Here is a 27,078-nt window from a genome sequence, read left to right on the forward strand (position 1 = left end):
GTTTCTGAAAGTTGCCAGAAGACCCCAGTTCCTCTTACAGAGCTACAGCTCCTAGAGTTCCCTGAAAGGAGGAAGCGACTGTTAATCCAGTCTGGGAATTGTAGATTTTTGTGGGGAAACAGGGATCTCCTAACAACTCTTGGCTCCTCATACCACCTGCAGTTCCCAGGTGCACTTCCCACCTGCAGATGGTGGGTTTGTACTCCATTACTTTTGTAATGGAAAGGTTTGTGTCCATTACTTTTTTAAAAAATAAATATTTTATTAAAGTTTTCTTGGTTTACAAAGGTATGCGCAATGTCTCATTTGTTGAGACATTAGGGTTACATTAGGAAGAAAATGGGGGGAAGAGGTGGAGGGGGCGTTTGTGTCCGTTACTGAGACATGATTACTGATTTTGTGGTAGCTGATGTTGGATAAAACATGATATCACAGTTTCAAAAAATGAGCATGTGAAATCTGTCTCCACTAAGGCTTGCAATCCCATCTCATCTTACGATTTTGTTAAATCCTGGTTCTGTTTGAGCTTTTTGTTTTGGCTTGAAATCTATTTTTGTCCCCGATTGTGTTAATATTGCTAATCTGACTAAGAGATATATTTGTGTGTGTGTGTGTGTGTGTGTGTGTGTGAGAGAGAGAGAGAGAGAGAGAGAGAGAGAGAATTTTTAAGATAAAAGAGAGTTCCAGGCTTTTCTTTGTTATCAACATACCCTCCTTCTCTCTCTCTCTCTCTCTCTCTCTCTCTCTCCCCCTCTTTCCTCCTGGGTTTGTTGGTCATGGGGTTATTACATTTTGCAGGAATTAGTTTAAGCAGAATTTCAGAGAGAAATAGCTGCAAGGCTGCATCCCTACTCTCACTGGTGCACTTGGGTTTCTGTAGCATTAAAAACAGTTGCTAAGATGCCTGGGAAGCAGCATTCAATATCACTGCCACCATCGATTCTTAACTGCTGTGGCCCATAACCTTGGATGAGGCTGTCAGCTTAGTGGATCTCACTCCTGAGTAATGTACATAGGTTTGCAACCTTGGCTGTTTGCAGATATGACACTCTTAAATGCCACTTTCAGCCTCTTTCTTGCTGTTTGTATTGCATTGCTTTGCTGGGATAGAAAACAAAAAGGGATGTAACGTGAAACCTACATTGTAACCAATCTCATTACAGACTATAGAAATGCAACTAGCGCTTCAGTGTCATTTCAAAAGACAAAGGGAGCTATTCTTCTTAACAATATCACCCAAGTTCCATTGCAGCAAAATGCTGGGGCAGAAAGTTCAGATTTGTATTTCTTACAGGCAGTGTGCAGCCAAAATCATGTCTGTGGTGACCATCGTCCAGCTCCGCTTTTCCCTGTCTGTGGGTTATGGCCCACCAGTGGGTTGCAAAGGCTGTGCAAGTGAGTTACAGACTTTATAAGTAGATGCAAAATATTTACTGGTTGTCCTTAAATGGTATGAACCGTCTTGGTTGTGAGTCCTGGAAGACCTGCTCCCTGCCTTGCAGGTCTTTTCCACCTGGCCTGGGAGAGTGGGGCCTGGCCCCTGATTGACTTTCAGCTACAAAAACTGAGTCTGCTGAACAGACTTTTGGGCTGGGGTGTTGTTTAGGGGGTTTTGTTGGAAGAGGTTATTGCTATTGTTGCTATTGATTGTCTTAAGAGTTGCCATATGTCCGGAAACAGTGTCTGAGCGGAAATCACTTAAATGTCTGTTAAAATCCATGTTGGAAGTGTAGATTTTTGCAAATTTCCTTTAAAATAGCTCAAAATAATAACAATTCCAGATTTTCACTTTTTGAAGTATGGCAACCCTATTTTTTGTTTCTTTGTTGTAGATCTTATTATGATTTATGTGGAAATTGTTTCCATTTCATTGTGTACTTTTGATGTTTTATTTACTTCTTCAGATATGTTCTTGGTATGAGCTTTTGTGTGCATGAAGAAGTGTGCATGCACATTAAAGCTCATACCAAGAACAAACTTAGTTGGTCTCTAAGGTGCTACTGGACTATATATATATGTGTGTGTGTGTGTGTGTGTTTGTACATATGCACAATATGCTAATACCAGCCCTAGCGAGTCCTAATGGGGGACATGGCCCCCTCATTTGGTGTTGACTCCAGGCTTGGTGGGATCTTCCAGAAATGCATAGGTAGTTCTGCTGACATATTTTCTCTCGCTCTTCTTCTTTTTAACCAAGGAAGGTCATATGTGATTCTTTAACCTCATTTGGCTGAGTATGCTAGTCTGGCATGAAGGAACAAGAGGCAGAAGCAATTTGGCACCTACACTCTGTCCTACATTGGTGCTTCCAGCCAATCAAGATGCTGACCGCTGCATTCTAGCTATGGAATACCTTTCCTAAGGAGGGTTGCCTAGCACCATTTTCCTGGTCTTTTCAGTGGCTGCAGAAGACTTCTGTTCACCCAGGGTATTGCTGCATGGATCTGGGAAGGTTTTTTTCATTCACATCTCCGCTTCACAGCTTGATTGTTTAGTGATGGCTAGAATTTGGTTTCATTTATTAACGTATCCTAATAACCGTGTTTGCATTTTATTACATTAGGACCTAGCATTTGGACCTAGCATTGGAAAATTCTTCAATATATTCTCAGCTTGAAATCAGTTGTTCAGAAGAGGTTTAAACTCAAGTTGTGCTGGTCTAGGTTGACATAAGCATGTAATTATTTAAGTGAATCTGTCCTGTATAAATATGGCTTCATGTGCCCTGTGCTTTAATGGTATGCTGATTTTCTCCCCTCTCTTTCCAAATTTTGTGGCAGATACTGAGGGAGTGCTGAGTGACATAAAATTACACTTTTTATGGTCGTTTTGAAAGCACATCCTGTCCTTGTAAAACATTGAAAGGCATTTTGTTTTCATTAGAGCTGTGTGAGTAGGTTTTAACAAGCAAGTATTAACCAAGCAATTTGGAGATAACATTTGCAGCACAGCAGAGTGCTAGCAGTACAAATTTAATGGCAGCAATTGTCCTAAAAATCTGGGAGAGATTTCAGTGCAAAAAGGAGAAAGAGCCGGGCACTGAAGACAGAACACATGAAGGAAAGTGGGTTGTAAGAGGTGCTGGATAGGATCTTGTTCCCAGGAAGTGACAGAAAGCTAGTTTTTCTGCAATATCCTAAAACTATCTGAGGCTGCAATTCTATACCCACTTTCCTGGGAGTATGCCTCACTTAAATCCAGAGGACTTACAGTGCAATCGTATTCATGTCTGTATAGAAGTAAAAGACTGAACACCCATATATGTGGTCAGAATGTATATATTGGAAGAATTTTTATGATAAACTTGAGTTCCATCTGATGACTGTGGGCATAAAAGATGTAGCTTCATGATGTTTTGACAGCAGTTATGTATGCTCTTTATGGTGTATCTAACCTCTCCATTCAAGCCTGTGCTGTTTCCCCATGTGTCTGCATGGATTGGAGCAACATGATCTGTGCAGGATCTGTACAGGAGGCTCTATTGTAGTGATGTGGGAACTTTACCCAAGTACCTTAACTTCTCTTACAGGAATTTACCATACTTCTGACTTAGCCCAAAGTGCTGAATCAGAAAAGCAGGATATTATTGTGCAGGCAAGTCATTTGTTTAATGACAGCGGTAACTGGTTTTTCACAAAATGCCCCGCCATTGGTACCCATGGCAGTGTTTCTGTACACAGGATGCTTAGTGCTAAGGTTTAGTCTTATTATGAGTTAAGTTTATAAGTGCTGCAACAGGATTTTTGTATAGACTGAGCCAATCCTGATTGTATTGGATTTGATAACCGTTACGCTACATTTGCCTTCAGCACAAGTAAAGCTCTGCTGAATGAAGTACTATTGCCTCTGGTCTATTTTTTGGGGAACTCTGATGAACTCTGCAATGTGTTTAAGGTTTTCCTCCACATGTATGACATACAAATGACAACGTATGAAAATATGGTGTAAAGCTTTGGGGTTTCAGGACTTGAAGAAAGTACTGGCCCTACTTGTTGGTATTCCTTCTGCATATATCCATGCAGAAGTGGGATTGGCCTTCTGTCCAAGCTAGAATACAATTTTTGGCTCTTACATTTTCATAACAGAATGCTCATTCTGCCATCAGTGGCGGACTCTGGGCTCTCAAATTTCAGTGGCACCCTGTGTGACACTAAAATTTGGTGCCTCCTGCTTCTCACGCTCCATTCTACAGCTATTCTACAGCTTTGTTGTATCACCCTCTGCAGTGTGCCACCCAATGCGACTGCATCAGTTGCACTACCCTAAAACCGCCTCTGCTGCCATCTTCATGTTTGGTCTCTGTAGTTTATTGTTCATTCTTAAATTCTCAAAAGCAAGTTACTGTTTTACATAAACTTGCTGGGGAACTTTGTAGTGAGCTGACTAGGATCCAGTCAATGTCCATATAACAGTTAAAGCATTTTGTGTATGTGCAAGCTTCTTTGACAGATACACTGTAGATTCTTTCAGATGTTCTAGGCTGTATCCATGTATCATCAGAAAGCTAACTGTTTGGAGTTAATTACAGTGGTGCCTCGCAAGACGAAAAGAATCCGTTCCGCGAGTCTCTTCGTCTAGCGGTTTTTTTGTCTTGCGAAGCAACCCTATTAGCGGATTAGCGCTATTAGGGGTTTAACGGCTATTAGCGGCTATTAAAGGTTTAAGGGATTAGCGGATTAGCTGCTAAAAGGCTATTAGCAGCTTAGTGCCTTAGAAAAAGGGGGTGGGGAGCGAAAAAAAATCTCAAGAATCGCAAGACATTTTCGTCTTGCGAAGCAAGCCCATAGAGAAATTCATCCTGCGAAGCGCATTGAAAAACGGAAAACCCTTTCGTCTAGCGGGTTTTCCGTCTTGCAAGGCATTCGTCTTGCGGGGCACCACTGTAATTCAATTCCGCATAGAATTGCTTTTACAGAATTGAGGCTTAGTGTCATGCCCTTTGCCTTTCTGGATGACCACTATTGGGCACAACATTTCTGCGTATTTTGCAAAACAGCTGTAAAGGGCGTTATTCATTATATTACTTAGTGCCATCTATATAACTATCCATGGCTTTTCCCCCCAGCCAGAACTCAGTTCTGGCACCTCTCAGGTGGGCGTCATTGCCAGTATAAGAGGCCAAGGGAGGCATTCATGGTGAGTTCTGGCACCTCTTTTTCTAGTAAAATAGCATTGTAACTATCCTTCTGAAAAAAATATCTGTTTGAGTTTAGCCACAGGAAAACTTTTGTGACACGATGTGAGTTTGTGTACTTTTTGCTGTTAGGTGAGAAAAATTATGTTACTTTGCATACTACTCTATTAGTGGTGGCAGCCCGGAAATTAAGAGCCAGGTTTGTGTCTTGACACCGAATACCTTTTTGTCTAAATAATAACAGCTCCTCCAGTATTAGGTGAGGTGACACTTTTTGACTCTCTTAAAGGCAACAGTGACCGCTGCTTATAACTATTGTAGTATTTTGTTACATAGATATTCATGAAAGGGTTAACGTTGATATGATTTCCAGTAAAAAGTACAGATTTACAGAACTCTTGTCAAATAATGGCTGCCTGTATTAGAAGTTTTTGTTTATTAATCTTCACAGTGTGATCATTTTTTGCTCTTAGCATCTCAGCTCCTTGCCTAGGATTTTGAGTCATGGTAGCCTGTGTTCAACAAGCCTTGACAATGGAAAAGTAGGTAGAAAAAATAAACAAAACATGAAATTCACCAGCTGAAATGGCTTGGCTGAAAGGCAATTCTGCATTCCTTACCCTGGCACTTGCCTTTTTAGGAATTCTCTAACATTGTCTTTCTTGCACTTGGAGATTCTACAAGAAGTACTTTTCCTGTCAACACATCCAGTTAAAACAGTTTTTTCTTTTCTCTTCCCTTCCAGTGACTTATTAATTAGCGCTGTCATAGTACCTGGAAGAGCCAAATGAAATAACAGTCTCTTTGCTAGGTACTGTGCTTAAATATAAAAATTATAGTTCCCGTTGTCAGTAACCTATAATCAAAACACTTAAAGCAATCAAAGGAAACAGGCTAATTATTTTAGTAGGTAAAACGTCTTGATATTCACAAGACTGCATAATACTGGTTGTTTAGTCCTTAACAAAGATATAGACATACACGCTCTAAATAGAATGTATGGATCATGTATATTAAACGATATGCAGTTTATTTTTAAATAAATAAATAAAACTTGGTTCAAGGAGAAGGAAAAAACGAGCTGCTTTTGTTTTTTGTTTTTTTTTAAGAAGAGTATTTAGAGTGGAATAGCAATAGCAATGCCTTTAAGCATACAATGCTGGAATATATATATATATATATATATATATATATTTACACACACACACACATGACCACATGTATGCTAAGATTTGCAGCGATACCCCCAGCCTTATAAGTTTAATGATTGCAGGAACGTGTGGTGGTGGAGGACATAACCTGGAGTCCAGTTTTGTGGGCTTCACATGGTGTACAGAAAGTTATTTAAAGAGCCATTCTGTGCCCAGGCTTCTGCATTTTGTCTGTCCTTGCTTCTCGTGGTGAATGTGCTGCTGCTGCTGCTGCTGCTTCCCTCTGTGGAGCAACTACCAAGACAGTCCCTAGTCTGGGCTGACCCAAAACATTTCCTTGCCTAAGGTAAAAGATGAGATCCCACCCATTCCTGTTCCTTATGCAGAAGGTGACTGGCCTGAGACTGTGGATTCTCACGTCAACACTGGCAGCAGGACAGTGTCCTCCACCATACCTGATGGCACCAGGCTAGCTTCAGTGGCCTGTGTCCTCCCCCCTTTGCTGCTTATCCTTGTCCTTTATCATCTCCCTCAGTCTGCCCAACAGTGTGGCCAGCACTTACCCACATTCATCCCTGCAGCTCCAGCCTCCATGTGTGGGAGAAGGCTGGGAGTTGACTCGCAGCTTTGTGAGACTGAGCCGCCCTGGGTTTCAGCTTTCAGGAGACACTGACAAGTTTATTTCCTGTGACGGGAACTGTTATAACATTTGTCTAGCTGCCTGGTATGACATATTTGAAATGAGAGACAGTCTTCTTTGCTGCTAGTGTGCATGCTGTTGATTTTGCCTGAGACGTTGAATAAATTTCTTGTTGGGGGGCACAGCCAATAAGACCCAGAGTAATTTTCCTTACCAAAGCAGGGACCGCGTACTTAGAAAGTGAGTGTTGGGAAAGACAACCAGAGTTCTCAATGATCTTGGTGTGAAGTGCTGAGAGGATAGCTACAATGCACTTCCTAAACCATGCAAAGAGAAGGAACTTTTTGTAGTAAGCTCAGTGAATACAAAGACTGACTTTAGCGCTTGCTTGGTGGTAGTAATTTCTGCTGGGTGAATGACATTTCTGACACCTAGGCTATGGGTGGCAAAAGCCACTTTTCTGTGGTATTGAGTAGAGCCCCAACTCCAAGAGCACCAAGCGCCCTGACAGGTGTTTATGCACAATTAAGGAAACATCTTCTATAATAGTGTATGATTTGTGATTTTAGGGTGGAGGTTTTTGGGTTTTTTTGCTTTTTATTGTATATATTTATAGTGTGTGTGTGTGTGTGTGTGTACTGCAATATGCAAGTATTTATGAATAAAAACAAAAACAATCCATTATTTACAAACAAATCTTTAAAGCGGGGATATTCTTACTGTGTTTTGTGAGTGAGAGTTTTTTAAATGACCTAGGAAGACTTGAGTGCTCTAAGTGCTTCCTTAGACCCTTAGACGAGTGCCATAAATTAAAGCAGCCCTCTGGGTGTTCTGAGCTATAACTCCCATCATAGAATCAGAATTATACAGCTGGAAAGGGACCCTGAAGGGACCTCCAATGGGCAGGGACAATTGGAAGTGCAGTCCGAAACATCTGGAGGGCACCCCCAGGTTGGGAATGGCTGAGTTAGAGGTATAGAAGAAGCACAAGACTTCATTTTTGATGTTTCTAGTTATAGAATCTGTTCAACCAAGGTCCAGAAAAGTCCCTGGTTGAACACATCCTACAGAAATGGGTTTGGTGTCTGTTGAGAGTCCAGGGCTGTAACTCTTTTAAGGAAAAACAAAACCTAACAGTCATCAGGAGTATGTTTTGCAGCAGTGTACTACAAATCTAGAAACACATCAGATTTAGTCTGAATGAGAGTATGAGTTGCATGGTATAACATCAATCTTTAACAAAGTCACCATGAAAATAAGCAAAGCAGTATAAGCAGTCTATTTATCCCTGCAGTCCGATGCAAAACATGCAGACTCAAGTAGGAAAAATGGTCTTGCTGGGCTTATAGAATGGCAAAAGCATCACTTTCAGTGAGTAAAATTAGGAGGCAAACTGTTCTTAAGGGATGAGGGAGTGCTGAGCTTACATGGTTCTCTTTGGATATTTTTTCTCTTATTTGCAGAGTGTGCTCTTACTTGTACATAACTCTTTGATGCTAAGAATTCACAGGTGGGTCCTGGATACAACCATTCATCAGAGAGCTTGTCCTTTTGTGCTGATTTCCCCAGGATCTCTGTGTGTTCCTAATCGGTGTCCAATAGTGTTGTGCTGTCAAAGAGGGATGTCGGTTTCAGAGCAATTAGCTCCTTTCTGCCCAGGAGGGTGCAAGACTGCTCTGGAATACTCTCCCACTGCACTTCAGAGTCACAACTGCTGATTAGTCTTTCCCAGAAAGCAGTATTCCAAATGTATGTAGTAGCTAAGTAGTCGTTCCCTACCTACAGGGGGAAAAAATACACAGTATATATATTTTGGTGTTATAGCTAGACAACAGTTTTTATGGTAAATCACAGGCATAGATTTAGTCGCTGAAGAGAATGCACCAGGGCAGCATTAAAAGCAGGCATGACATAATACTGTGAAGTTGAAATTGTCTAGGAAGGCAATTGCTTAAGAAGTATGTGGCTGCCTGGGGAGTGTATAGGGAATCCTGTTGTAAAGTTGCATCTGAAGGTTCCTCGTGAATGTGAGTTCTTTCCTTTCCGAAGATACCCATAATTCATTGGTGGCCATGTTGTATTCTTTCGAATGTACTTTTATCCGATGCCCTGTCCTGATGCCAGCTGTTTGATGGAAACTACTGAGAGCCTAGTACTACTTGGCTAGAGCAGAATGAGAGAACAGCTGCCTGCAGCCATGCTGTCCTTCTGGGCGCTGGCTGCCAGAATGCTTGCTTTCATGAGCATGGATGTCAACAGAGCAAAGACGAGACGTCAGTTTTGAGGACTTTTTCTCAGCATGGAGCTGAACCTGTCTTCCAGATAGGCTTAAAAAATTTGTGAAATAATATCCCTCTTAAAACCAGGAACTACTGGACACAAACACTACATAGCATGTAACACTAAATATTTTGACATGGTGCTGGCTGTGCTCTTGAGTCTAAATGGAACCATGCGTTGGTGATGCACCATTTAGTTATGGCAGCCGAGGCACAGCTCCGAGGCACTGATGCGCACGAAGTCAAAACAGTTGGAGGGTTTGAATTGGTCTACCCACATCTTGAGTTTCTCTGAGCTTCCTGCTGAAGAACTGTTGTGTAGTTCAGGGGCCTTCACACTGTGTTTCAGGGGAACCCTTAGGTTTTTAGGAAGCTTATCCAGAGTTCTTCAGTGCCCATGTACATAATGAAAGACAAGGTTACCTGAGAGACAGCTTGTCTCCTGTCATCGGTCATCTCTTACAGTGGGAGTTGGAAATCTGTGGCTCTCCAGGTGGTGTTGACTCTAACTCCATCATTCCCAACCAACATGACCGAATGGTCAGGAATGATGGGAGCTGTAGTCCAACAACATAAGAAGGGTCACATCTTCCCCATCCATCTTACACCAGAATTTCACCAACACACTATGACAGCGAGGCCAAACAAGCCTGGTCAGCAGTCCATGTAGACTGTGAGTGTGTGGCCTCTGCAACATGCAGAGTTTTTCTTTGACAGATAAACGCAAAATGTTTCAAAATATCTGCTGTAATTAATGCTATGGAATGCTTGGGCTCAGAATCCTGAGGTGAAACTTAGGGTCAAAGTTCATATGACTGGCAGTCAATTATTCTTCCTCCCCTCAGCTTTCTTTCTGAACAGGAAGCAATTGCAGAAAGTCAGGAATAGAAGATTGGCAGGGAGAGGAGCTGCTTAGCCCTTCCCGCTCCTGCCATTTATCCACTGATATCCTTTCCTACATGGAATAGGTGGAAACAAGGCCATGGCTGCCACTCAAGTGAATGGTATATTCAGTGTCCTTTCATAACCGGGGGAAAAAGCAGCTTAGGTAGTAGATACAGTGGTATCTCGGGTTACAGATGCTTCATGTTACAGATGCTTCATGTTACAGACTCCGCTAACCCAGAAATAGTACCTCAGATTAAGAACTTTGCTTCACGATGAGAACAGAAATTGCGCCGCGGCAGTGGCAGGAGGCCCCCATTAGCTAAAATGGTACCTCAGGTTAGGAACAGTTTCAGGTTAAGAACGGAACTCCAGAACGAATTAAGTTCTTAACTCAAGGTACCACTGTACTTTTCAGCAGCAATTGGCCAGAAGAGAAAAGTTTGAGCAGAACAATAATATTCCCTCAGCTCCCTGACTCCGGAGTGTGTTTTCAGCTTCCCTCTCCTGCTTTTTATTTTAAAACAACATAATAAAAGGAAAGAATTATGGAACTGTCCATCACACATTTGTTTAGCCCTAGGAAACTCAACTTGGCTCTTCATGGGCCTTCGTTGCATGGAGTTTGATTGGACATGTAGAAAGTAAGAGGAGTCCAGGGGTATCTGAAAAAAAAACAAAGATTTTTTTTGTTAAAGACATTGTGTTTCTCTTTCGACAAGTATTCATATGCCACTTGTAACAAAGCAAACAATCGTGTAGAAGTTTCAGCAAACTATGGTTGCAGAAGTAGAGTAAGGCATAAATGGATCTTGTCATTTTTTGCTGTGTCCAGAGAGGTGTGAAGCCTGTGAAATCAATGCAGAATCCACGTGTCTGTCATACATAACATTCCCTAGTCCTACAGCAACAAGCAAATGGAAAGCAATGCTTCTGGAGAAGGGTGAGTGTGCATGACTTGCACAGACAACCTCCCCAGTGCCCATTCAGCTCCTAGGGGCTCCTCTGCAGCAGTGCTGGTGGGGAGGAGCACAGTGCTGGTCATTTGTGGTTTCACCCATGTGACCTGGAGCTTTTGATGTTATTTGAGCAATGTGGGAAAAGTACAAACTGCAGCAGCTCTGAGTGGAAGAATGCTTGAAGGGAACCTTTCATTTCTTTTACCCCTCAGGGTGTATAGTTCAAGTCTGCCAACAACCTTATTTCAAACTTTACATTCAAAAATATGTGTGTACTTAGACTCATAGACTTCTAGAGTTGGAAGGGACCCTGGGGGTCATCTAGTCCAACCCCCTGCAATGCAAGGATATGCAGTTGGTCTGTATGAGGATTGAACCTGCAACCTTGGCATCATCAGCGCTGCTCTCTAACCAACTGAGCTAACCAGTAGGTTCAAATAGCGGTCTATATAAGTAGACAATAAGTTAATGTGATGTCCTCATTGGAACATCACCATAATGTTTTGATTTTTGTGCTAAGTCTGATGTGAGTAGGTCTTGGGAGCTTTTATCTCTTGGAAACACAAATTCTGCTAAAAGGTGTAAATATAATTGGGAGGCGCTGCTGTAGAATGTGAAAGAAATAAGCCAAAAGAGGATATTGGAAAGGGCTGGCTCTAGAAGGTGACGGAATATGTAGCAGCAGAGGGGAGACCACATAGATAATTTATAAATCTGTAGAGACGGCTGTCTGTAAGTTTAGACACAGTGTCTTTTATTTGGAGGCAAAGTCAATAGTCAAGACTTGTCTGTTAACCATGATTCTGCAGTTATTGATGGGGGTAGGTTTAAGTCCCACATTGCATGTCTTAACCTTTTTCTCTATGATGAAAAGTGAGAGAAGGAATGAAACAGGCACACTGACGCTGATTAGGCTTAATTTCTGAAACGTGCAGTTGTGTTTTCTAACAGCATCACAGCAAGGGAGGGGTAGTGCTTTCAGACTGGAAAACCTCTCGTGTAGATATGAATTAGCAATGTCTGCCATCAAAAAATGTCCGAGGGGTGAGTCATGGGCTCCCTTCCTTTTTTCTACCACGCAGTGAAAATTAACATTTTCTGGAGCTTGAAAATCCCACAATCTCTAGAGTCCTTTCTGGAGGGTTTTAATTAGATGTTGAGTGAATTTCTCAGTCTTTTATGTGAGCATTTTCAAAACACAGGGAAGAATTCGTTTTATGATCACTTTTGTTTAGTGATGTTCAGTGAAGCTGCATGGGCTAATGTGTGGTCTGTGTGTGTGCTTGCCAATGTCATGCTGCTCACAGTAATGGATATGTGCTTGCCGAAGCTCCACCCAGTTGGCTTTGACTTGCAGCGCACATTTTCAGAAGAGGTCTATGATCCATTAGCAGCAGGGAGCTCAGGGCTATTTGCTGGCCAAGGCTGGGACAACATGCTGCTGCAGCTGATTTGAAGAAAACTTGCACAGTACAACTCCTGGCAGTTCTGTGTTTTAGCTTGTCCTTTTTCATAACCAGCTCCACTGCTTTAAAAGAAAATGAGTGTCAGTGACAATGAAGTGGAAGAAGGCAGGCAGGCACAGGAAGCCGCCTTATACCAAGCTAGACCATTTGCTCATTGACCATTTGTTCACCTAGGTCAGTGTTGTGGGTAACCTTTGACCTTCCAGATGTTGCTGAACTACAGTTTGCACCAGCACCAGCGAGCATGGTGAACAGAAGTTCAGCAACATCTGGAAGGCCAAAGGTTACCCGCACCTAGTCTATAGCAGCTGGTAGTGACTCTGTAAGGTGTGAACATGGGGCTTTCAACTGGCAGAGAATGTCCTCTGCTACTGAGTTACAGTTCTTTCTCCACATGTGCGTTTTCATGCAAAGGCATGGAGGAGCATTTTTTCATTCTCTGTCTCCTGGAATTCTGATCCATGGAGAGCCATATTGCCAGTGATACCTCCGTAATCAGGCTTCTAGAATTCAGGTGCCACGACTTAAATTTACCACATTGTCTTCCAGGAGCCAACTTGAGACTGAATCAGTGTATGGGCTAAATTACAAACAGATGTCAAGGTAAGCTGCTATAAAATGCGCACATATGCCAGGGCTTTCTCGTTCTTGGAGTGCCACAATAGAGAGAGAATAAGGAGCAACATTTAAAATAGTCAAAGGCTAGTAGAAAAGCAAAGATTTATCTTTGAAATTATATATCTTGCTGATTCACTTTCTGTATTATAATAATTTAAATAGAAAAATGATATCCAGTGGTAAAGTTTACTGTGAAATTCATTAATCATCATTTCTGCAGAGCAGCAGGAACATCTTCCTCTTCAGCATTAGATGATAATTATTCAAGAGTATTGGAGGTGGGCAGAGGGAATTTGGTTGAAGAGGAAAAAAGCCTTGTTTATTTTATCTTCCCATCCCATGCAAGTCAATGGGATGTAGAAATTGAGCAGACTGGACAGCTTCTAGTCTATTTAAAGGAGGCTCTTGTAGAAACTGACTGAATATGCTGGAGAAGAATCAAACCCCATATTTTACAATGTTCTTTCCCCCCAAAAAAACATGCAACCATTTTTGAAATGCCAGTTGTGAGGGACTTTTGTGAGTACTCATAAGGATAGTCTGCTTACCTTGGTAGGCGGCATTGCGGCCGGGCATCAGGCCCCACAGGATCTGGCCGGGGGTGGAGATCAATGCCCTCCTTGTCACTGGCTGCGTTGCCAATGCCAGGTGAGGCGCAGCCCAGGGGCGGCCCTCACTGTCCAATCAGCACCGGTGGGGGACGTGGCCATGGAAAATTTAAACCACATCGCAGCCAGAGGAGACTGTCCTCTTGTGTCCCTTTGCCCGATCTTCTACCCACCCATCTCTTTTTATGATTTGCCTTGATATGACCTTGCTATGGACAAATGTTGGCTGCCATATTTTGGGACCAGGAAGGATTTTTTCCACTTGGCAAATTGGCTCCAGCCATTTGGTTTTCGCTGACCTCGTAGCAATTGTCACAACTTTGTGAGGTTAGACATTAGGTAAGCTTTGTTTGGCTGGGGGGCGGGGATGTTGTAGCCTCCACCTGCCCCTCCTCATTAAGGGTATCTTGTTAAAGGGATCCGAGAGTGTGGATTCTGTCCAATGCCTGGATGTGGGGTAGGGGTATGGCCCTCAGGGACCCCTCGGGCTGCTCCTGTTCAGTGTTGTCTGATTGTTAACCTAAAGCTGTTTTAGCAAAGAGATGCAATATGCAGAGTGGTGATTTATACTAGGAAACTACCAATGGGGAATGAAGAGTAGTTTGCTGGTGGTGGCAGGTGACACAGAGGGATTTCCTTGTGCTTCCACCACTCAAATCTCACCCCCTTCAATTAATTTGTTTCTACAAAGATGCCCCTATGTTGTGTTTCACGTGTATTTAAAATTGCCTGCTACTTTAAAGGGTCATTCCACTCATGATACTAAGATTCCCTGTTCTTCCCAAAAGGGACTTAAAGATTTGTCAGACAGCTAAATCCTCTCAGAGAACACACCATATTAACTTCATTAATTTCCTGCATAAAATGAAAAGGCTTTATGGGATATCTTACTGAGTTTCCTCGTTGCTTGTTTGATTTACAGCCTGGCAAAATGTCAGAGACAACAATCTGGCCTTGTATAACAAGGGCTGGGAACGTTCTGTTACCTAGTTTCTACCTTGGTTTTCTAAACCCATGAAATCTATTACAGTTTAGCACCTGAAACTGCCAAATGTTTTTGGCTAAGTTCCTCAAAGTGGCGAACACTAAAACTACAACAAACACAAAAATACAATAAACCAATCCAATAAATATCAAAAAGCAGAAATTATAAAATAGCAGAAAGCAGGTGCACCGCAAATCATGTTATACATTCATGTGTTGCATGTGTGCTGTCCCCACAAACTCAGATGCCATCCACAAACAGTTGCCCAAACAGTAGACTTTTCCCTAGAAACAGCTACAGATGTGGCAAAATCTCTACAGGTGCTCTCTAGGATAGGGCTAGTTGCTCAGCCTTCTGGCTCCTCAACAGGCTGATGTTTTCCAGGGGCAGTAAAGAAGTGCTTCAGAGCCTACAGTTGGCATTCGCCTTGCAGCCAGCCATGGTCTTCTTACTGCTACCTGCCTCCTCTCCTGTCATGTTGAGATTCCAAGGGCCTCTTGCTCATCACATTCCTCAGCTGTTTACAGTACCAACTGTACAGCTGGAGAGTGGGGAGGGCACCTGTAGATTGCACGGAAGGTGACTGAGGAGATGGGATGCCATACGTGAGCTGGTGCATCCTAAGCAAAATAACTCTACAGTAATTAAAAGAGAATGCACCACTGAAGTACTGTTTTCTCCAGCTCTTGATCAAACATCTGGCTCCGTATGACACCAAATGCTTTTTATGGGACCAGTGTTAGATTGCTTGGATTTGGTGAGAGACCTTGCATTCTTTTGTAAAAGTTAATACCAGTGATATAAAGCCACTGATAATTTGTTATGCCAATGGTGCTTGTCACCTGTGATGTTCGAGTGTCTTTTGATTTAATTTCTGGAAGGGGAGGTGCCAAAGCTGAGGACTATTTTCATTGGTAGGCTGTAATTCGCCAGGCATGCAGAGTGATGGAAATTCAAGAGCTGCCAGGATTGGAACCTGAGTTACGAGCTGAGCATATCTCAGAGGAGGGCTCAGAGGAAAACACTGGATGTTTGGGCCACATATATGTAGCCCAGTAGGGCCAGGGTCTGTGTCAAGGAAGCTACAACAGTGATTTTGGGAAATTTAAGCAGGAATTCAGACAGGTAGACAAGGGGATCAGAGGGCCAGGAGCTTGGCAAGCAGGGAGGCTGGAGAGAGGGATATTCTTTTGTAAATACTTAGGCATGTGCTCCTTCTGAAATGCTATGAACAAACTTTCCTTGATGAGAATATCATCCTCTATTGACAGGGATGGCACAGTTCTGTTTTGAAACTAGGACTGCTTAGGGTAACTTTACACATGATGATGCTCTGAAAATAAAACTGGAGTAAAACCAGGAACAGATTGTACTGTAACTGGAAAGGATGGAAAAAGTACTAAAAGATAGACAACCAGGGGGAAATGAAAATATATTCTCATGGCACTAAAAATGCTGCAATGTAGGTGCCAGGTGCGTCTCTCTAGGGAGGAGGAGGAGGAGGAGAAGAAGAAGAAGAAGAAGAAGAAGAAGAAGAGTTTTGACTTGATATCCCACCTTTCACTCCCCTTTCCCTTCCTCCCCCACAACAAACACTCTGTGAGGTGAGTGAGGCTGAGAGACTTCAGAGAAGTGTGACTAGCCCAAGGTCACCCAGCAGCTGCATGTGGAGGAGCGGGGACTCGAACCTGGTTCACCAGATTACAAGTCCACCGCTCTTAACCACTACACCATGCTGGCTCCGTACACCATGCTGGGAGGGTATTCCACAACTGGGGACCCACTACTAAAAAGGCCCTCCCTTTTATAGACACCTGCTATACTTCATTTGTATTTTGTTTTGTTTTGTAAGAGAACAATATGTTTGTTACAACTCCAGTATAAAGGGCTGCACATGGAATAGAAACACAATGGGAAAAGATGTGAAATCTGGATGTATCCATCTGCTGTATTAGAGAATTACCATGTTAAAATCATGTGTCTTAATCTCATGCCCGCTTTCCTTCCTTCCTCCTCCTCCTCCTTCTTTGAACAGTTGCACAAGAGAGGACCATTATTGCCTTGCACCTTCGGAGGCTGTCTCTGACATCATTCACAGACATCTTTACCCTGGTGAGTTTCCATGACTTTATAATAGTCAAGGCAGCTAAAGTATTTTTAAAAGCAGGATTTTGTTTACTTCATATTTGTTCTGCAGTAATAACCCACTTAAACTTTTATTGAATAGCTTGGAAAGACCAAAGTTGGAAATTCAGATTGCTGTCTTGAATCTCCTAGTGGTGGTCTGTTCTAGCAGCTTTCAAATGGAAGCCATTTATGTATCTATGTGTTTGATCATTCTTAGAACAAAGCTAATGACACCTTTAATCTGAGATGGTGCTGACGTTCTTCACATGTGAATACAAATCATTTTGCTTAAAATAAGGGGAAAACTTAGGGGGTGGACATTAAACATGTATGATTAGACATCTCCCTTTATAAGTGTTAAAACAAAACTGGGCAAAGCAAAAGGAAGTGGAGCAAAACGGTAGGGAAATAGTCCTGCAATGACTTCAGTATAGTAGACATTTAATAGATTTTTCTTTCCATCTATCATTTCTGTTCTATGAAATCTTCAAAACGTTAATGCTTTGATTTCCCCCCTTTTCAGAGGCTCTTGAGAGATTCCATGGGTTTTGGTCCCTGATTTATCCTCTTAGCCTCCTTTGAAAATACTAAGGAAATGTTTTTTCCTCTTTTTCTAGCCTTTATGAAACGATTCATTGACCTCTGTCAGTCTTCTGATCTCTTCCAGCCAATAAATCAGTGGAACATACAGAGCCATCGTAAAGCATTAAATCTTTCAAAATGTAGTTTAATGGTGGTGTTTTCCTCCAGTGTACACAGCAGACATCTGTGCTCCCTGTGTTTATATTGCCATCTATCTTTTGGTCAATTTAAAAAACTTCAATGAGTTACAGTGCTCTTGGATCTCAACTCCTCGTTGTGCATTCATCTTCCTAACACCCATGTAATGTAAGGATGGGCCATTTTCAGCTTACACCTGGGAATAGAGCCATAGAATGAGGGAATTCAGCCACTAGTCCTAGAGGTGTAGGAAACTGGAAATGAATTTCTGGAGTTCCAGTTGAGTACCTCTTAGTCATGGGACTGCATTGCTGTATTTGCCTAGAATCTGGAGAATGTATTTGAGTGTGCGCACAGATGTGTGTGCAGGCCCATAAACACATGAAATACCATGTAAGAAATGCCTATGTTTCCATCTAACAAGAACGCCATATTTATATTTTGTATATTAATTAATATTTTTCCATGGGACTACAGCATTTAAAAAGAAAATAAATTAAAACCTTAACCTTTCAGTTGTTACCTTTATTTTAAACAAATAAAAAACCCTAAACCCATAGAATTGTAGAGTTGAAAGGGGCCCTGAAGGTCATATAATCCAACCCCTTGCAATGCACAAATATCATTTAAAGCATCTATGAGAGATGGCCATCCATCCTCTGCTTAAAAACCTCCAATGAAGGAGACTCCACAACCTCTGGACAGAGTCTGTTCCACTGTTGAACAGCTCTTACAGTCAGAAAGCTCTTCCTGATGTTTAATGCGAATCTCCTTTCTTGTAACTTGAATTCTGCATTCATTTACCTGGGAGTAAATCCCAATGGATGCAGGGGATCTTAATTTTGTGTATACGTGCATGGGATTTCACAGTTTATAGACTGTCCCCCATTGCAAACTGGGGTTTACCAAAAACCTTCATTCTTCTCCCCATTTAGTTTAGTTTAAACATTAAATTTGAGGAAGAGTTCTTTGTCATACTCTAATGCTAGCTTGCTACTTTGCAACTTTCAATTGTTCCTTATAAAGGTGTTGCTATACTGCTGCTGGGTTGTTGCTGTTTTGAGCTGTATTTTTAATCGGTACACCTGACATTTAAGCCTGAAAACATACAGAGACCTGGGAGGCAGTGGGGTATCAGAATGTGCTGCACTTGCTGTTTCAATATGTCTTGTCCTGCCATGTTTTCTCTTCACTTTCACAAGCTCAGCTGGCTTCCCAGTGTCCCTGTGCCTAGATGGAATTCATATATGCTTATATATTGTATATATTACAGTAGACACTGTGTGTGTATGTGGGAAAATGTGTGTGTGTGCGCGTGCGTGCGTATGTAATATGTATTGCTTGTGAACAGTAGTGCCATAACAAAAGTTATTTCTAAAGGTAGTTTGACACTAGGATAACCTTTTGTAAATGTGTTACTATTTGTCTAACACAGCAATTGTCATTTTGTGTGGTATATGGGTGCCCATGGTCATGGAAGTAGTTTTGCCATATAATACGTTTCTTTTTCAGCTGTTGATGGCAGCTCACATATCTAAACATTTAATTTTGCCTTACTTACTGATTTATGCATACATAGTTCAAGAAAGTAAAGCAACCTGCATACCAACATAAGAAGAGTCCTTTTGGAGCACACCAAAGGCCCACTTGGCCTAGCACCCTGTTCTCACAGTGGCTAGGTAGATGACTATGCAAACCCTACAAGAAGGACTTGAGTGCAACAGAGTGTTTTGCTTATGCTTCCAAGCAACTGATATTCAGAGGAATGCCACCTCTGATATTGGAGGTGGTAAACAACCATCAAAACTAGTAGCCATTGAAAGCCTTGTCATCCATGAATCCAGCTAGCCTCCTAGAAGTCCTTCCTTTTGTCTGTCCTAATTTTCTAACTTTCAAGTCCCCCATCGATTTCTCACCCAAGCAGGCTACAGAGCCTGGTTGCTTTCAAGAATTCAAAAACTCACTTGAACCTGAAGAGTGCTAGGGCATGTATGGCTCGTTTTCCGTGTTTCATTTGAAGTCAGACCGTTGTGATTTCTTTGAGTTTGCATTGAGCAGAAGTTAATTGCCTTGATTCAGAAGAAGTTTTAAAAGGTGCCTGCCTTTTGAGGCAGATAAAACAAAGGCGAGAGCCTTTGCCAGAGCTCGCTGGCTCTGCTTTTCCAGCACACGACAACATCTTGTTGCAGGTGCTTCTCCCCCCCCCCACTCCATTAATCTCACAGAGTCTAGTCCTGTTTTTGCTGAGATATTGATCCTTAGAAAAAGCTGTGATCATAAGCCTTTACCCAGTATAACTTAGGAAGGAAAGGTAACTGACTGACAACAGTCTGTTGTGCATGTAAGTGGTCTTTATTTATATACCACTGTATCATAAAAAAATATACCACAGCAGTTTATTACTATATAAAACCAAACCATAGTATAAAATCATAAAAAGTTAAAAAATGAAAAGCAAAATAATTAAAAGCAAGCATCAGCAGACCATTGTGGGCGTTGTACTCTTAATTGTCTGTATATGCCTGGCAAAATAGAAAAATTGTCAGCAGACATTTAATAGTTGGCATGGAAGGTGCCCACTGAATCTCTTTCGGCAGAGTGTTCCACAGGACTGAGCTGGTGACACTAAAGGCTCAGTTTCTAGTCATCATCAAATGAGAACAACCAGAGAGCCTCCTGCTTGTGGGATTTAATCTGGTCCATGAATCCGGTCCATGAACACCTGGGCCCTCTTTGACAGTGTACCTTGATTCTTACTGTATCTGCATATCTGGGAGAGGTTCACATACATTCCTTCATCCAACTAGATTTTATTAATACAGACTGGGGTGGTATATTCTTCTAGGATCAGATGAGAGGTTGCATGGGGAAGCTGTGACCGTCCAGGTACTGGACTACAGTTGCCACCAGCCTCAGCCAGCATGGTCAATAGTCAAGAGATGATTGGAGTCCAACAACATCTGGTGGGCCATAGGTTGTCCATAGAATAATATCATATAGGACCATCTTTCCATTAAGCGACTGGGCGTTTCTTAGCAGGACCCCTAGGGCTGAGAGAACCGCAACCAAGTATTCAGAGTTATTGCTTCCCCACCCCAATCACCACTTGCTTGTTACTACTAATATGGTGGCTCCTCCTTCCTAGCTCCATAATCCTTTCACATTCCCTCCCAAGCACATTCATGGTCTTCAAGATAAATAAGTTCCCAAGATCAAACACAATGGAGAATTTAGTATAGAAGGCAAATATCACAGCCCCTGACCTTCTTACTGTTCTGCTTTGGTGGTGATCTCACCAGCAGCAGCCCATTGAAAAGACTTGATCCTGGAAGACTTGCTACGCCGTTTCTAACTTTCCCCAAAGCTCTGATGTGCCATTTGTTTGTACCATTGCCAGAGGTAATCTGGACCTCCCAGCAGCAATTATGGGAAGCAAAGGGAGATGTCAGGAAAAAATAGTCCTCTACATAGCCTCCAGGTGTCTTGATAGCTACACTGGTCTTTCAGACTGCTTCTTGGTCTAAAATCTTCTCCCCTGCTGTCAAGTCCACCATACTAACTTTAGTATACTATCTGGGAAAAGCTGTGTCATGCCGCAGGCTAAAAGCCTTTTAGCTTGTGCCAATGACTTGGGCCTCTGTCTGGTGTTTTGGTTTGTTTCCAGCAAAGTCTTTGTGCTTGTGGAATGACTTCCACACATGCAGTGGAACTTTCCCTCCAACTTTCCCTCCCCTGCCCACCTCAGATCTGCCCTGGAGGATCAGGGAGGACCCCCCCCCCCAGCAGATGTGAGAGTGTGTAGGGTGGAGGAGAGTTTTGTTGTATGAGTAGAAGTTGCTCCATTAGTGCAAAATCTTCATTGGATACAACCCTTTGTTGTGATCTGGAGAGAGGAGGGATATGAAAACAACCCCAGTCAGTCAGGTGGACTGAATACCTCCTGCAGACTCTGCTTCCTCCCCCCCCCCCCCCCGGCATATCCTATCTCTGGTGTTATCCTGTTGTTGTTACTTAGAACTAAAAATAAGTCTAATGATCAATATATTCCTATGCTCTTTGTTTGAAACATACATGCAAAACTGAAAGGAAGGATGCTGACAACTAGAATTGTAGGCTGTGCATCCTTCATGTGTGTATTGCACTGCCTACAACACACACATTGATATGCAGACCGAGGGAATCATTAATGTCTCTGGCCAAGTGTTATGAGCCGAGTTCCCCACCCCAGTCAACTTGTGAGTATGCCTTGAGAATTCACCCATTGTTTGTGTATCTTTGATAAAAGCAGATTGATTTTAGAAACCAAAAAGGAATTGTATATTAAGATGCAATGGTCTTGTGGAGTTATCAAAATTGTTAAGGCGCTTGAATACATGAAAAGCAGAAATTTGGTATGCACATCATCTGAGACAGCCTGATTACTAGAAAAGTCTGAAAAATAGGACGTTTTTATGCTTCTCACTCAAAATATTCCAGCAATGGGCAAGTCGAACCACATGGAGTAGAGAAGCATGCAATTTCCCCTTCATTCACTTCAACAATCCTCAGATTGTGGGAGGGGGTATTTCAAGTCGCAGGCAGGAGTGACTCTGTCTGTAGAATAAAAGCCGGTATATTCTAGCACTGTATATGGCACTGTTCTCATTTCTATATGTCGGGATTCTATTTCCCTAGAAACCAAGTGAAAAAGGAAGAATGAAGTCTTCATTAAGGCAACATTCATCCAAGGAAAAATATTAAGCTAATGCTTTGAAAAGGGGGGAGGGAGTCTTTCCCTCCTCTCTCCCCATCCAAACTCAGTTTCTTCTTTGTGGTCCTACCCTATTACTTAAATCCCCTTCCTCCTCCTCTTCTGAGTGAAGGAGTTTTTATATTCAAGAATCTTTCCTTTGTCAGAACCAATATTCTGTTGCTTTGTAACGCTAACCTTCTTGGCTAACTCTCCAGGCAATATTTTTCTTTCTGTCATTTACTGAAGCTGCATGCTTGATTGTTCTGTATATCTTCCTTATCTGTACACATTTCCCCAAAGCTGATTTCTCCTAGTTTTGCGTTTTATGGCCAGATCTTATTCATGACTGGTGCTTACCTCCCTGCCCCCCCTTCACATTTAAGAAGAAAAGTTAAGGTCTAGATAAAGAGGCGTGTGTTTTAAGGATTAAGTGAAGAAAATGCTAGGGCCAATCTCCCCCCCTCCCCTGTTTCCCCCCCTTCTAAAACTGATAAATGCTGGTTCAGATAAATGCCTGCACAATACATTGGTGAAGCGATAATGTTTTTTCCTTCTTCTTTAAAAAAAATGAATACACCAAATGCTTTGGGGAAAATCTGTTCAAAGGAAACATAAATCTTTAATTGCTGTTCAATTACTAACAGATCCTTCTCCTGAGATGCTCTATAAGAGGAGCCTATTACACTCATTACGTGTGTGTGTGTGTGTGTGTACACAGAAGCAATAGCTTCGTGCATAACACATCCTTTGCAGGAAGAAGAGCCAAACTGAATCGCTGGCAGAGCTGCCCATACTGGGCAAGGTATACCATTGGGTTGACTCTGTATCAGACAGCCTCATACATTCATGTCATAATCAGGAAAATGTATCTTTGTGAAAACCTAAAGGACTAGTTCCCTAATGTACGTTTGAAGAACATAAAGCTGAAAAGGAGACATTAGGGTTTCTGTCTCTTAATATCGCCCGTGGCACCCAGTTAGTGAATTGACTCAAGCTCTGCTGCTTTCTTCTACTAGTTGAGGATCTGGCCCAGTACTTTGGAGAGTATCAGCTTCAAAGGAAGACACAGAAATTGACGGCTGCATTTTTCATTTCTCCATCGAGTCCAGCAGCTGAGAAAGAAACATCCCACTTCTGTAGTCACATTGGCCTTATGTGTTGTTCACGCCAGCAGACCTTAATGAAGCTCTTGCAGTGGATTGGAATTCAGTCTCCTTCTAGGTTGTCGGGTGTATTGATCATCCAAGTGAGGGGGAAGTACTGTGGGAGAGAACACGGTTGGGGGAAATGCAGAAAATGTGCAAATTTAGGCAATGTATAGTAAAAATCACTATTCATTTCCTTTAAAAGTACAGAGGAAGAGGGGAGATTTCTAAGCTACAACTTTTGAATACTTCTGTGAAGAGTAGGAGATGGGTGGAGGAGGAGAGCAGTATGCAATATGACTAGCAAAATAATCTCCATGAACAAATTCCATTTAAATGTAAATTACCTAAAGTGATGGTTTTGGAAGCATAGTCTAGAAAAGCAGAATCATTTCCCCCCTGTCCCCACCCCACCCCCATTCAAATATGTGATTCAGGCATCTGCACGTAGCTAAAAATGACTCCCAAACTCTCCACCACCTACTATGAAGTTCTTAGCAGTGGGCTCCTCCAGGCTGTTCCCCTGAAGCAATGCCTGCAGGTGCTGACAGCTGAGATGTGAGCTTCCGTTGCCACAGCCCTGTTGGTGCCAATTAGAATCCTGATGACTGGCACATACCATCTTGGCAGTGCGCTCTGCTTTCTGTTTGGGCGACCAGCTGTATGGAGCCCCTCTCATCCCCTGCAACCTTCCCCGGTTCTCTAAACCTCGCCAAAAACAGGGTAGGGAGATAAGGAAATAGTCATATTTCCTGAAATTCCTTTTATGTGTGAAGCACAGAATTAACTTCTCTCAGGCTGTCTAATGAAAAATATTAAGAGTGAAACCTGGTCTTAGAGTGCATTCAGTTGCAGAGAATAGTGCATTAGTTTTCTTGACTATAATGCTAGCTCTTCTGTTCCTGAAGTGCCTGTTGCATTACTGAACTGTGGCTTTTTGAAAGATACACCAGCATGTCATGCTAAATTTCACTCACACCAGTCGGCTTGATGTGACGCAACAGTTGAACACCATTGGACAGCATCACTACTCTCCGCACATGTGTGCTTCAGTTTCCCCATAATTCACCCATGAAAAGGGCAGGAAAGAACTGTGTGCTGGTGTACCACCCCAAATTTCATCACTTTACACCCCACAATTTTCTAGATTAATGTGGTTGCGGGTGGATGTTTTTCTGGAAGCAATTAATACAGAAATGAATGTTAAACTTCAACTATATTCTGGTAGATTTATGGAAGTGGCTTTGATGTCACATGAAGGCCCAGATATAATGCAGAAATTAACAGTTAGAGAAATGGAATAAGTTACTGTGTGAATGCAACCTCCGATGCCACCAGTGATGCTTTCTAAAAACGTGGCTGGTTCCTTATTCTAGTTGGGTGAATACTCGCAGAGTTTGACAGTCTGGTTGCATAGGGATCTGGTCCAAGTTATTAGTTTTCCCAAACCCACTATCTGAAGTTGTGAAATACATATTCCCTTGGCTATTTTCTTAGCGGTCACAGCTGGCTTGCCTTGCTGGCATATGGAACTTAGTGGAGTTATTGTGTCTAAAGATGCATACAGCATGCATTTATGTACATGACCCCAATATGCTGGTGATTGTGCCTCATTCCTTTCTCCAAGTCCCATTTAGTTCAGCATTTGGTTCTTCCAGTGGCCAACCAGGTGCCTGTAGGAAGCCCATAAGCAGCACCTGAGTGCATCAGCTTCTCTACCCACTTGTGATTCTCAGCAACTGCTATGCAGAGATATCTTGCCTCTGACAGTGTAGGTAGATCATAGCCATGAGTAGAGGATAGCCATAATTTATTAATGATACGCACAGTTTGGTACATAATAGCAAGATATTGCAAGGAATTATTTGTCATCTTTGTGGTGAGTTTCCTTTGTGTATATATGCTGATTACTCTCTGTACATTTTTCACCTTGTCTAAGTTTCTCCAAAACTTTCCTGGAGAAAAAAAGCTGATGGTTTATTGCTCTTCAGAGACTTGAAAATAAGACCTTGCATAATCAGGGCTGCCTCTAACATTAGGTAGGGTGAGGTGGCTGTAAGGGAGTGGTGGTGAGGTGTTGGGAGAATCAAGTTGTTTGTGCCACCTGCACTCCTTAAGCTAACCTGTTTCCTTCAGGGGCAGAGCAGCACACTGCTGAAGAGACAGTGTTGAAGAAAAATCAGACTGACCACCAGTCTGATTATCATTGGCGCATGGATGGGGCATGGCACAGCGTCTTGTCTTTTGCCTTGGGCAGCAAAGTGCCTTGGGCTGACTCTGAGAGCTGAAACAGTTAAATTAGTTGACATATAAGGTTTTTGAATTGGAGGTGGTGGCTCATTGTAAGGAAAATGGCAGTAACCATGTTACAACTGAAAAAGGGCAACTATTAAACTTGCCCACTGTAGGTTGTGTGAAGGTACGTAAGCTGGTCCACCATGAAGGACCTCCTTAGTCTTGCAATAAGAAGAATGTTTGTGTTGCAGCTTGCTGACTTGGGGCAGATTGAAGGCATGTTGGAGAATATTAAGCATGCTTTGTTTAACAAGGCATCCTTTTTTAAACTGTCAGACCCAAAAAGACAGGAAAAGAGAAACCTTCAGGAAATTACCGTATTTTTCGCTCCATAAGACGCACCTAGTTTTTAGAGGGGAATGCAAGGGGAAAAAATTCTTTAAACGGAGCGCTGAGCAGAGCCTGTATGCATCCCAGGCTCTGCTCAGCGCTTCCTTTTATGAGCCGCGTGAAGCGTGTGTGCGGCGCTTGCAGGCTTTTCCCCGAGGAGGCAGAAGGGCAGCCTGTCACTGATGGGCTGCCCTTCTCCCTCCTCGGGGAAAAGCCTCCAAGAGCTGCACACACACTCTGCGCAGCTCTTTAAAGGGAGCGTGGCTCTTGGGGGCTTTTCCGGGAGGTGGGGGAAGGGACTGAGGGGCTGCCCTCTGTTCCTTCCCCACCTCCCGCAAAAGCCACGTACCATCCTTTTCAGGAAAACTTTTAGGAGATTTTGACTGTCAGAGATACTTCTATAATGGGCTTTATACAGATAACTTGATGGTCCGAGGAAACCCTTAACAATTTTCATTTGCAGAGACTAAATGTGCCTGCTCAGTGTTATAATGCCATTGTTGCTGCCATTTATTGTTATGTTTCTGAGTATGTTCTTGATACATAGAAAGATAAAGGATTATGGCTGGAAAGTTGTGAAAATCCTTGGCATTGCTTGATGGAATGTCATACTCAGAATTATGCTCTTATTGTGCAAGTAACTTGTTTTTTCTCATAGCTTTGACGCTCGCATTCCTTCTTTGTCTCTACATACTCTGGAAGCAGAACTTCTCAATGTCATGAGCTAAGAGCCTTACCATAGGCTGTGTGTTTTGGAAGTACACATTATCGTGTCTCCAGAGATAAAACAAATATCTGGGGTCTAAGTCCTGTAATAGCCTCAAATTGCCCCAGGCATGAAAAGCCCTGGTCCTTGATCAAGTTCTCTGATGGCATTCTCCCACTCAGTGGGTCTTGGTTATGTCAGTCAGGGAAGTTATAGTTCCATCTGATATATTCTAGTAATATTCCTGCTCATGGTATCCCATTGGTGATAACAGTGGATAGTGGTATATTGATGTCCT

At 42.4% G+C, this 27,078-nt stretch overlaps 1 protein-coding gene across 7 annotated transcripts in view; it reads left to right on the plus strand.

Annotated features, from left to right (window-relative positions):
- Window positions 1-27,078, plus strand: part of TSPAN4 (tetraspanin 4) — a 503,822-nt gene that overhangs the window by 86,871 nt on the left and 389,873 nt on the right. For 4 of the 7 annotated variants that reach the window (XM_083428342.1, XM_083428336.1, XM_083428337.1 and 1 more), the window contains one exon: window positions 16,761-16,837. The exons of 2 other annotated variants lie outside the window; for them this stretch is intronic. The gene's annotated coding sequence lies outside the window, so the exon portion shown is untranslated. Of the gene's footprint in view, window positions 1-13,062; window positions 13,118-16,760; window positions 16,838-27,078 lie in introns of those variants that run through there. One more of the 7 variants, XM_083428338.1, reaches the window with a different exon arrangement.

This window comes from Podarcis tiliguerta, assembly GCF_965153285.1.
Source record: "Podarcis tiliguerta genome assembly, chromosome: 1".
Lineage (NCBI taxonomy): Eukaryota > Metazoa > Chordata > Lepidosauria > Squamata > Lacertidae > Podarcis > Podarcis tiliguerta.